Raw genomic sequence first — 11,650 nt, 5'->3', positions numbered from 1 at the left:
AAAGAAGGAAAGAAGGAAGGAAGAGAAGGAAGGAAGGAATGATGAGAGTCGGCTGGGCATGGTAGCTCACATCTGTAATCCTAGCACTTCGGGAAACTGAGGTGGGCAGATCACTTGAGGCCAGGAGTTTGAGACCAGCCTGACCAATATGTTGAAACCTTGTCTCTACTAAAATTACCCCCAAAAAATTAGCCAGGTGTGGTGGTGCACACCTGTAATCCCAGCTACATGGGAGGCTGGGGCACAATAATTGCTTGAACCCAGGAGGTGGAGGTTGCAGTAAGCTGAGATCACACCCCTGCACTCCAGCCTGGGCTACAGAGCTGGACGCCTCTGTCTTAGTCCCATTCTAGGGGGAAAGCATTCAGTCTTGTACCATTAAGTGTACTGTTAGCTGTAGAGTTTTTTTGTCTTGTTTTGTTTTGTTTGTTTTCTTGCTGTTATTTTGAGACAGGGGCTTGTTCTGTCGCCCAGGCTGGAGTGCAGTGGCACAATCATGGCTCACTGCAGCCTCCTCCTCCTGGGCTCAAATAGTCCTCCTTCCTCAGCCTCCCAAGTAGCTGGGATAATAGGCACGTGCCACCACACCCAACTAATTTTTTATTTATTTACTTATTGGTGAGGCATGGTCTTGCCATGTCGCCCAGGCTGATCTTGAACTCCTGGCCTCAAGCAATCATCCCTCCTTGGCTTCCCAAAGTGCTGGGATTACAGGCATGAGCCACTGCTCCCATCCTGGCTGTAGCTTTTTTTTTTTTTTTTCAAGACGGAGTTTTGCTCTTATTGCCCAGGCTGGAGTACAGCGGCACGATCTCAGCTCACTGCAACCTCTGCCTCCTGGGTTCAAGCGATTCTCCTGCCTCAGCCTCCCAAGTAGCTGGGATTAACAGGCGCGTGCCATCACACCTGGCTAGTTTTTGTATTTTTAGTAGAGACGTGGTTTCACTATGTTGGCCAGACTGATCTTGAACTCTTGGCCTCGAGTGATCTGCCTGCCTCGGCCTTCCAAAGTGCGAGATTACAGGCGTAACCCACTGTGCCAGGCCCGGCATACGCTATTTCTGTCCATTCATCTCTTCCTTACCAGCGTGGGGCAGGGCCAGGGGTCCTCCTGCCTGCTAGGCCACAGAGAAGGAGCGCTGTCCACTGCGTGGCTGCCCCCTCTGGTCTTGGGCTGAGCCACAGCTGGATTCCTGCGATTTGGAATGACTGGGATAGAGGGGTAGAGATTCCAGAACCAGATGTGGGTCGGAGGAGGAGACTCCACTATCTTGCTCTGATGCTGCCGGCTTGTTGTCATGGAAACCAAAGCCACTCTCTTAGGAAGGACCCATTAAGGTGCAGGACATAATCAAGGCTGTCTCTGGCGGCCCCCTGCCCTCCCTAGTGGGAGGCAACCACCGTTTGAGCCCTTGAATGTTGCAGCATTTAAGTTCTGCCCTCCTCCCTCACTTGCCTCCCTACAAAAAAATTCTCCAAAACATACACAAGGGAGCCAAGCAGGCGTCAGAGGAGACCCTCAAGGTTTCTAAACTGACCCTTCCCCAAGCCTGAGGCTTCAGTTCCAGCCCTAGCTGGGGATGATTCACTGGGTGACTGCCACAAACTCCTGTCTGTGTCTTGGCATCCTTCCCTGGGAAAATGACAGAGAGATACATTAGAATTGCCACATTGTCTCTGAATACCAAACTGTTAGAGGGGTGGATGGTAGGGGTTCAACTTGCAGACTGGATCAAACTGCCTGGATTGGGCTGGGCACGGTGGCTCACGCCCATAATCCCAGAACTTTGGGAGGCCGAGGCAGGCAGATCACTTGAGGTTAGAAGTTTAAGACCAGCCTGGTCAACATGGTGAAACCCCGTCTCTACTAAAAATACAAAAATTAGCAGAACATGGTGATGGGTGCTTGTAATCCCAGCTACTCGGGAGGCTGAGGCAGGATAATTGCTTGAACCCAGGAGGCAGAAGTTGCAGTGGGCTGAGATTACACCACTGCACTCCAACCTGGGCCACAGAGTGAGACTCCATTTTTTAAAAAATGATAATAATTGCTACATAGTCTCTGAATACTAAACTGTTAGAGGGGTAGAAGGTAGGGGTTCAACTTGCAGACCCTAGATGATACTGCCTGGATTGAAGTCCTGGCTATGCCACCAGCAGCTGTGCAACCTCGAGCAACTTGCTTGACCTCCCTGGGCCTCAGTTTCCTCTCCTGCAAAATAGGGTGCAATAAGACCACCAACCTCGCAGAAGATCATGTGTCTAAAGCCATCAAAACAGCGTCTGGATAAGGAAAATGTGGTATATCCATGCAATGGAATATGACTCAGCCATGAAAAGGAATGAGGCTCTGACACAGGCTACAAGAACCTTGAGGACGTCAGGCTCAGGTGGGAGAAGCCAGACACAAAAAGCCACACAGTGTGATCCCATTTCTATGGCATGTCCAGAATAGGCCAATCCAGAGAGATAGAAATCAGATAAATGGTTGCCAGGGGCTGGAGTGTGGGAAGAAGAATGAGGAGTGACTGCTTTTGTTTTTTTTTTTTTGAAACGGACTCACTGTTGCTCAGGCCAGGGTGCAGTGGCACAATCTTGGCTCATTGCAACCTCTGCCTTCCTGGTTAAAGCAATCCTCCCAGCTCAGTAGCTGGGATTACAGACATGTGCCACCATGCTCGGCTAATTTTTGTATTCTTAATAGATTCAGGTTTCACTGTGTTGGCCAGGCTGGTCTCAAACTCCTGACCTCAGGTGATCCACCCGCCTTGGCCTCCCAAAGTGCTGGGATTACAGGCATGAGCCATTGCGCCCAGCCTCCTCTTTCTTTTTTAAGAGAGGGGAGTCTTACTATGTTGCCCACAACATAGTAAGACTCAAACTGGTATGAAACTCCTGGCCTCAAGCCATCCTCCCACCTCAGCCTCCCGGGTAGCTGGGATGACAGGACATGAGACATTGCACCTGGCTAACCTGTGGATTCTGACACTTAACTCTGGGTGATTAAAATCATAATTTAATTGCTCATGGCCAGGGGAGAAGGGGGTCTCTCTCACACTTTTTTTTTTTTTTTTTCTGAGACAGAGTCTCGCTCTATCGCCCAGGCTGGAGTGCAGTGGCACGATCTCAGCTCACTCCAACCTCCACCTCCCAGGTTCAAGCAATTCTCCTGCTTCAGCCTCCTGAGTAGCTGGGACTACAGGCTCACGCCACCATGGCCAGCTAATTTTTTTTGTATTTTTAGTAGAGATGGGGTTTCACCATGTTAGCCAGGATGGTCTCGATCTCCTGACCTAGTGATCCGCCTGCCTTGGCCTCCCAAAGTGTGCTGGGATTACAGGTGTGAGCCATCATGCCCGTTTTTTGTTTTGTTTTGTTTTGTTTTGTTTTGTTTGAGATGGGGTCTCGCTCTGTCACCCAGGCTGGAGTGCAGTGGTGCGATCTCAGCTCACTGCAACCTCCGCCTCCCAAGCTCAGGTGATCCTCTCACCTCAGCCTCCTGAGAAGCTGGGACTACAGGCTCGTGACACCATGTTCGACATTTTTTTTTTTTTTTGTATTTTCGGTAGAGACAGGATTTCACCATGTTGGTGAGGTTGGTCCTGAACTCCTGAGCTCAAGCAATCCACCTGTCTTGGCCTCCCAAAGTGCTAGGATTACAGGCATGAGCCATCGTACCCACCCTCTCTCACATATTTTTTCAGAGGGTCTTGCTCTGTTGTTCAGGCTGGAGTGCAGTGAGGCGATCATAGCTCAGTGTAGCCTCCAACTCCTGTGCTCAAGCAATTCTCCTGAGTAGCTGTGACTACAGTGTGCACCACTGCACCCAGCTGTCACTTTTTTTCCCAGCAAGACAACAGCAAAAAATGAAGTATAATGTGTTCTTCTGTCAAGTTAACCAGCCATAACAGCAAAGCCCAGGAGGGCAGTGATGGAAACTCATTCACCTTTTTTAGTTTCTAAAGCCATTGAGCAGGCAGCTGCAAGCTGGGTCCTTGGGGGTGGCTGGGAGAGGGTGGTAAGTTGGTTGGACCTCTGTAGGTAATGGCTCGTCTTTACAGGGGTGTGTGGCCTCCAGGATTTTCTGTGTGATGAAGGTGATAGGCTCAGGCACAAGCATTTATACCCAAAGTGAATATTGGATGCCAGCACTGAGCTAGGCGTGTGTGTGGGGAGGTGGGGGGTACAAAGATGAAACTGCCAGGAAAAACTGAGGGCTCCCAGGGGTCTTTGGGGGGAAGTAAAAGGTTAGTGTGGCTTTAATAAGAATCAATACAGGCTGGCCGGGCGCGGTGGCTCACGTCTGTAATCCCAGCACTTTGGGAAGCCGAGGTGGGTGGATCACTCGAGGTCAGGAGTTCAAGACCAACTGTGCCAGCACGGTGAGACCCCCATCTCTACTAAAAATACAAAAATTAGCTAAGTGTGGTGGCACGTGCCTGTAATCCCAGCTGCTCAGGAGGCTGAGCCAAGAGAATCGCTTGAAACCAGGAGGCAGAGGTTGCAGTCAACCGAGATCATGCTACTGCACTCCAGCCTGGGCAACAGAGTGAGACTCTGAAAAAATTAGACCGGTGCAGTGACTCATGCCTGTAATCCCAGCACTTTGGGAGGCTGAGGCGGGTGGATCACTTGAGGTCAGCCTGGCCAACATGGTGAAACTCCGTCTCTACCAAAAATATAAAAATTAGCTGGGTGTGGTGGCGCACGCCTGTGGTCCTGTGCAAGTGATCCACCCGCCTTGGCCTCCCAAAGTGCTGGGACTGCAGGCGTGAGCCACCACACCCGACCGGATATTTGAACGTTATTCTGCAGTCAGTGAGGCTCTTGGAAGGGTGACAGGCAGGAGTGGAACTTGGTCAGATGTGTGTTCTGGAAAGTCCCCTGGCCGCATGTAGAGAATGAACAGGCTGCACGTGTGTGTATGCTCGGAGGGGAGACAGTGAGGAGATCCGGATGTGCAGGGAGGCGGAGGTCATGGACTGCAGAGGGCTGGAGGGAGGTCATGGAGGCAGAGGGCTGGAGGAGAGAGGATGGATTTGAGCACAGTGACTCATCTTGGGGACCATGGGGAGTGGATGAGGAGGGGAGGGTCCTGGGCATGTAGAGGGACTGTCATATTCATGGGCATGTCAGGGGAGGAAGCTAGGGGCTGGGCAGATTGAGTGTTCACTTTGAAATGATTAATTTGGGGTGACTGGGAGACACCCATAGCAGAATGTCCTCCTCCATTGAGGACCCCAGAAGGCAATATCTGTGTGCCTTTTCCTTTCTGAAAGACCTTGCATTCCCAGGGGGCAATTCTAAATAGACCAGGAAACCTCCCACAATTAGACCTAACCCAGACATTGAACCTCCCTCTGCTCAGCCCATTCATAAAGTGCCTCTGGCATTTAGGTGTCTTCTAATCTCATTTTCTCTGCTTGTTAATGGACCCACTGAGGCAGTACTCCTGGGAGAGAGAGAAAGATTTCATTTGTCTGGGGCTGAGGAGGGAGACGAGGATTGCCAGAGCTAATGAGGAATCAGTGCCTTGTAATTGCTAATTAAATGAGCCTGCCTCTCTCTCTTGGGGCTGTGAGTTGGCTGGCCGGCCCTTAAGTGTCCACAAATTCAATTATGCTTCCCCAATAAACACCTCCAGCAACCATTGCCCTCCGGTATCTCTCCGGGGGAGACCTAGAAGAAGGATCTTCCTGTGTGTGCTGAGGCCATTCATTCATTTATTGATTGATGTATTGGTTTATTCTTTGATGCCTTTATTGATTCAACACATGCTTATTATATGCCTGCTGTGTGCCGGGCCCCGGACCAGGCACTGGGGACACAGCAGTGAAAATACTAACATTGTTTCTGCCCTCACGGAGCTCACAGTGTAACAGGGAGACAAATAGACCTGTCAGTAGATAACATGAAAATAATTGGAGTATGTGCTGCAGACACAATATCCCAGGTCTGTGAGAATGTCAATACAGACTTCACGTGGGAAATGGTGAGGCAATAAGGATCCTTTCCCTTGATGAAATGGAGCTTGCAGGAGAAGGCAGGGTCAGTTGTGGGGAGCTCTGGGTGGAGGTGGAGGGAGTGCATTCCAAGCTGCAGGAACAGCAGAGGCAAAAGCCCTGAGGCTGGAGAACAGGTACCACGTGCAGTTTGTCACTTGATTAGGGTGTTGCAGAGAATTGGGAGTGAGTCTTATATATTTATTTATTTATTATTTTTTATTGAGATGAGGTCTTGCTATGTTGCCCAGGCTGGTCTCGAACTCCTGAGCTCAAGCTATCCTCCCACCTTGGCCTCCCAAAGTGCTGGGATTACAAGTGTGAGCCATCATGTCTGGCAAAGGTGGTGAGCCTTTATGATGTCATAAGTCACCACTGGGCACAAGTTCATGCTTGTCCTATGATTGGCCCATGACACTGATGGGTAGCAGACAGGAAAGGAATCTTTTCTGAAACTTTTTTTTTGAAACAGGGTGTTGTTCTGTTGCCCAGTCTGGAGTGCAGCGGTGCAGTCATGGCTCACTGCAGCCTTGACCTCCCAGGCTCAAGTGTTCCTCCCACCTCCTAAGTAGTTGGGACTACAGGCATGTGTCAACTCACGGGGTCTCACTATATTGCCCAGGCTGGTCTCAAACTCCTGCGCTCAAGCAATCCTCCCATCTCATCCTCCCAAAATGTTAGGATTACAGGTATGAGCTCCCACACCCAGCCCACTTCTGGAACTTTTATTGAAAAGTATCCTTAGGCTGGGTTCGGTGGCTCCCACCTGTAATCTTGGCACTTTGAGAGGCTGAGGCAGGAGACCATGTCTTTACAAAAAAAAAAAAAAAATTGTTTTTTGAGACAGAATCTCTCTCTGTTGCCCAGGCTGGAGTGCAGTGGTGCAATCCTGGGTCATGCAGCCTCTGCCTCCTGGGTTCAAGGGATTCCCATGCCTCAGCCTCCCGAGTAGCTGGGACTACAGGTGTGTGCCACAACGCCCAGCTAATTTTTGTATTTTTAGGAGAAATGGAGTTTCACCATGTTGTCCAGGCTGGTCTTGAACTCCTGGCCTCAAGTGGTCCACCTGCCTTGGCCTCCCAAAGTGCTGGGATGACAGGCGTGAGCCACCACACCCGGCCAAAAAAATATTTTTTTTTTAATAGAAAAGTACCCTGAGAACTCTGGTCTAGGGAGGGCTTTAAATGTCATTCCCTCATTGGGTCTCCCAGGAAAGCACCATAAGGTGGTTAGAGGTCTTGGGTTTAGAGTCAGGTATGTTCTGTCTCTAGGCTTGTGGGGGCGTACGAGTGATGTGACAAACCCCATACATGGTGCATGGCTGTATGAGCACAGGATGTATGTCCTTGTTTGCTTCCCTCCTTTGCCTGTGCCTGTATCACCTGGAGTGAGCCAGCCCCCACTCCGAGTGGAAGCGATTCTTCCCCGACCTCCCTGGTTCTCCCCCACTGGCCAGCCCATTGAAGGCGAAGGTCGAAGGGAGTCTGCGCTATGAGGCCGGCTGTGACTTGTTGTCGTAGTACATCAGAACAACAAAATCACTAGTCTTCCACACAGCACTAGACCACAGCCACTCTAATCTTCTTCACCACCCTCTGCCCCATGTCTGAGACCCCTGCCCAGCTCCTCCTTCTCACCTGAGCCAAGCTGTGACACCTGAGTTTCCTGCCTCTGTGCTGCCTCCCTGTTTTCCATTCCCGGTTCTCCTGGAGAGAAGCAGGGTCTGATCTCCAAGGGCTCACCTCCCACCCAGGCATGTCAGAGACAGGGGATTTGGAGTTGGACTGGTGGGGTTGACTTACAGCTTCACTTGTGGGCTGAGAGTCCCTGCGTGGGTTATTTTTCTGCCTTTCTCAGGGCCTTGGGGTCCCCAAATGTCACATGGGCCCAGTAACACCCATGTCCTAGGGTTGAAGATGGCATGATATGATGTATGTAAAATGCTTGGCACAAGGTTTCTCACCGAAGTCTGGAAGGGACACCATAATGTCATCTTAGCAGGCACTTGTTACCCCAGTGAGGCATCTTACCTGTTGAAAACTCCGGACTTGGGCCAGGCGCAGTGACTCACGCCCGTAATCCTAGCACTTTGGGAGGCTGAGGTGGACGGATGAAGAGGTCAAGAGTTTGAGACCAGCCTGGCCAACATGGTGAAACCCCGTCTCTACTAAGAAAACAAAAATTAGCCGGGAGTGGTGGCATGTGCCTGTAATCCCAGATACTCGGGAGGCTGAGGCAGGAGAATCCCTTGAACCCAGGAGGCAGAGGTTGCAGTGAGCCGAGATCGCGCCACTGCACTCCAGCCTGGGCGACAGAGCAAGACTCCGTCTCGAAAAAAAAAGAAAATTGCAGACTTCTGTGTGTGCTTATCTGGAAAATACTTTGTTTAAAAATCCATTACATGAGGTGCAGGTCTCCAGAAATGCCAGGCACCTCAGACCACCCTCTCTCGTCCTCCCCCTGCAAAATCAGGGTCAAAGGGCTCTCCCGTTACCTGGAGGAGCTGTCCAGGGTTCTGGAGCCGAAACGGAGCCCGCTGGGAACTGTCCTGAGCCCCGGTGCTGAAACAGATCGCGGTTCTCTTCTCGGACCTCCCGAGAGGCGCTGTCCGGATAATTGTTGCTGAAATAAATAGCATTCTCCTCCTTCGGTCGGTGGAGAGCTGTCCCTCGTGCTGAAGAAAACTTGATTTTCCTCTCTCTTTCCCCGTTCCCCCACCCCTCTTCGTTCTCAGTTCCTCCGATTCTTGGGAAACCCCACCCCCACTCAATTTATTTCCCCTCCTAGCTTCTTCCTGGGGAGCTTCAGAATGGCAATGGGGTGGCGGGGGGGAGACACAGAGGGGTCGCAACTAGCACTGATATCTGCTCCTCACCCTGTACCATGTCCCCAGAACTTACCTCCCAAGCAGTCAGCCCTGCTGGTCTCTGCTTTCCAGACCGTCAAACTTCGCCGTCTCTGTCCCTTTCTGGGAAAATGTCCATGCGCCAACCTGCAAACCAGCCTCTTTCCCGGCATCCCACGTCCCTCAGACCACCCCTCCTCCCACGCAGCTGCGGGCCTCCCCCTCTGTGTGCCTCACCTGCTTCCAGTCTTGTTGGCAGATGCAGGTGTCCCGTGGCTGCCGAGGCGGGGACCTGCGCTTTTATAGGCTTCAGGGAAGGCGGAGCGCCAGGAATCCTGGGAGGGGCTTCCCCAACTGGCCAATGGGATTCTGCCTCAGAATGAAGCTCCAAAGATTACCTCATAGGTTGTGGCCCACGCTTCAGAATAAAAGTCTGGCATCTGCCCAAAAACTGGGCTAGGGGATTTTTTTGGATGGGGAAGGAGCATTCATTGTGGACCACGGAGTCTCCCCACTCTCTCCAATCCCCTCCTGGGTTCCTGAGCTCCAAGTTCGTTCAGGTGTCCTGGCTGGTACCTGTTTCTTCCCATTCCCAATTTTTGCTATTGCTCGTGGTTCAGGAAAGAAAAAGCTGGTAAACTGTTTTGGGAAAAAATAAGGGATGTGGAGAATATTAAAGTCCAGTTCCACCTAGGGCAACTGACGTCTGTGAAAATGGAGGGCTCAGAAGACTCTGGGGCAGAGGTGGGACTTAAGCCTGAAGCTTTTGATTCCTTAACTCAAAACCCAATTTATAAAATTCAGCTTATTGTAGTGCTATACTGGGCAGGCTCTGAACCAAAAAACGAAGAAACTGGGGTTCAAGTTCAGATTTTTCTTCTCCTTCCTTTGGGACATTGGGCACAGTTGTGCCTCAGTTTTTGCGGCTGTGAAGTAGTGATAATAGTAGAGTATTTGCTGAGGAACTAATGATATGGTGTGGATTGCATGTTAGAAATAATCAGGGCAGGGGCTAATGTGAGTTGGGTGAGGCACCAGCCTCAGGTGCAAAACTTAAAGGGGCACCAAAAAACTCAATAATCAAGGTAAATAATATTTCAGGCCAGGTGCAACGGCTCATGCTTGTAATCTGAGCACTTTGGGAGGCCAAGGTGGGAGGATCACTTGAGGCCAGGATTTCAAGATGAGCCTGGGCAACATAGCGAGACCCCGTTTCTGAGAGAGAAAGAGGGAGAGAGGGAGAGAGAAAGAGAGAAACAGAGAGAGAGAGAGAGAGAGAGAGAGAGAGAGAATGGCACCTGTGGTCTCAGCTACTTGGGAGGCTGAGGTGAGAGGATCACTTGAGGCCAGGAGGTCGAAGCTGCAGTGAGTTATGATTGCACCACTGCACTCCAGCCTAGGTGACAGAGCAAGACCCTGTCTCAAAAAAAAAATCGATGCAATGTTTTAAGAAATCAAAATGTATGCCAAAATCCACAATGAACAAAATATCAAAAATGTAAATAAAGGCAGAACCAGCCTTTCTGACTTTTCCTTTTGCCTGAGGTCCCAATATGGCTTGGCATGGCACTAGCAATCATGTCTGTTTACGGTAAGTTTTCTAATAATGCAGCTGTTATTCTTTCCTGATCTATTCCACCCATTTATTTGCTCAACAAACTTGTTGTACTAGGCACTGGAGATACATACATGAATTCAGCAACCAACCTTGCCTTTAGGGAGGGTAAAGACATGAAAACTCTGCTCACTTGTTGGTATGGGCATTGGGTTGAAGGAACAGTCAGTGTAAGGGCCCTGGTGGGGGTGGGGGAAAGAACAGGCCCTGGAGGGTGAGCAAGCATAGAAGGGACAGTTAGGATATAAATCAGGGACAGCTGTACAGGACCTGATCATTCAGGCCAGGACAAAAGTGAAGTTCCTCAGGTTGCACAGGAAGACCTGCCACCCTTTCTCTCTCCCCTTCCCTAAGCTTTTACTCTGTGCCAGGGTCAGTGCCAGACATTCTACCTGCTGAGTGATCTGAAGGCCTCAGGGCAGCCCCATGAGATAGATCTCAGCCAGGTGCGTTGACTCACCCCTGTAATTCCAGCACTTTGGGAGGCCAAGGCGGGTGGATGACCTGAGGTCAGGAGTTCGAGACCAGCTTGGCCAATATGGTGACACCTCGTCTCTACTAAAAATACAAAAATTAGCCGAGTGCGGTGGCGGGTGCCTGTAGTCCCAGCTACTACAGAGGCTGAGGCAGGAGAATCGCTTGAACCCGGGAGGCAGGGGTTGCAGTAAGCCAAGATCATGCCACTGCACTCCAGCCTGGGTGACAGAGCGAGACCTTGTATTAAAAAAATAAAAATAATAAAAAAATTGAAAAAGGGCCGGACATGGTGGCTCACGTCTGTAATCCCAGCACTTTGGAAAGCAGAGGTGGGTGGATCACCTGAGGTCGGGAGTTTGAGACCAGCGTGACCAACATGGAGAAACCCTGACTCTACTAAAAATACAAAATTAGCCGGCATGGTGGCACGTGCCTCTAATCCCAGCTACTTGGGAGGCTGAGGCAAGATGATCGCTTGAACCCAGGAGGTGGGGGTTGCAGTGAGCCAAGATTGTGCCACTGCACTCCAGCCTAGGCAACAAGAGCAAAACTCTGTTAAAAAAAAAAGAAGAAGAAGAAGAACAAAGAAAGGAAGGAAGGAGAGAAAGAGAGAAAAAAGAAAGAAAAAGAAAGAAAGAAGAAAGAAAAAGAAAGAAAGAAAGAAAGAAAGTTAGTTCTTTTTGGCTGGATGCCTGTAATCCCAGCACTCTG

The 11,650-nt window shown here is 50.4% G+C and overlaps 1 long non-coding RNA gene and 2 other non-coding genes across 3 annotated transcripts; all 3 read right to left on the bottom strand.

Moving 5' to 3' along the window:
- Positions 1-6,006: 6,006 nt before the first annotated feature.
- LOC101058264 (uncharacterized) lies at positions 6,007-7,895 on the bottom strand. Its single transcript, XR_010153679.1, has 3 exons — positions 7,805-7,895; positions 7,640-7,708; positions 6,007-6,096 (listed from the first exon to the last, which is right to left on the bottom strand). It is a non-coding gene; the product is annotated as an uncharacterized LOC101058264 (transcript).
- MIR7-3 (microRNA mir-7-3) lies at positions 7,475-7,584 on the bottom strand. The gene has a single exon (NR_032028.1). It is a non-coding gene; the product is annotated as a microRNA mir-7-3 (primary transcript).
- A 692-nt stretch (positions 7,896-8,587) lies between the features above and the next one.
- On the bottom strand, positions 8,588-9,168 carry LOC134809061 (uncharacterized). The gene is made up of 3 exons (XR_010153678.1): positions 9,085-9,168; positions 8,903-8,970; positions 8,588-8,676 (listed from the first exon to the last, which is right to left on the bottom strand). It is a non-coding gene; the product is annotated as an uncharacterized LOC134809061 (long non-coding RNA).
- Positions 9,169-11,650: the final 2,482 nt, after the last annotated feature.

This window comes from Pan troglodytes, chromosome 20 (genome assembly GCF_028858775.2).
Source record: "Pan troglodytes isolate AG18354 chromosome 20, NHGRI_mPanTro3-v2.0_pri, whole genome shotgun sequence".
NCBI lineage: Eukaryota > Metazoa > Chordata > Mammalia > Primates > Hominidae > Pan > Pan troglodytes.
The sequence above is the reverse complement of the archived record's forward strand: the minus strand, read 5'-3'. Positions and strand labels throughout refer to the sequence as shown.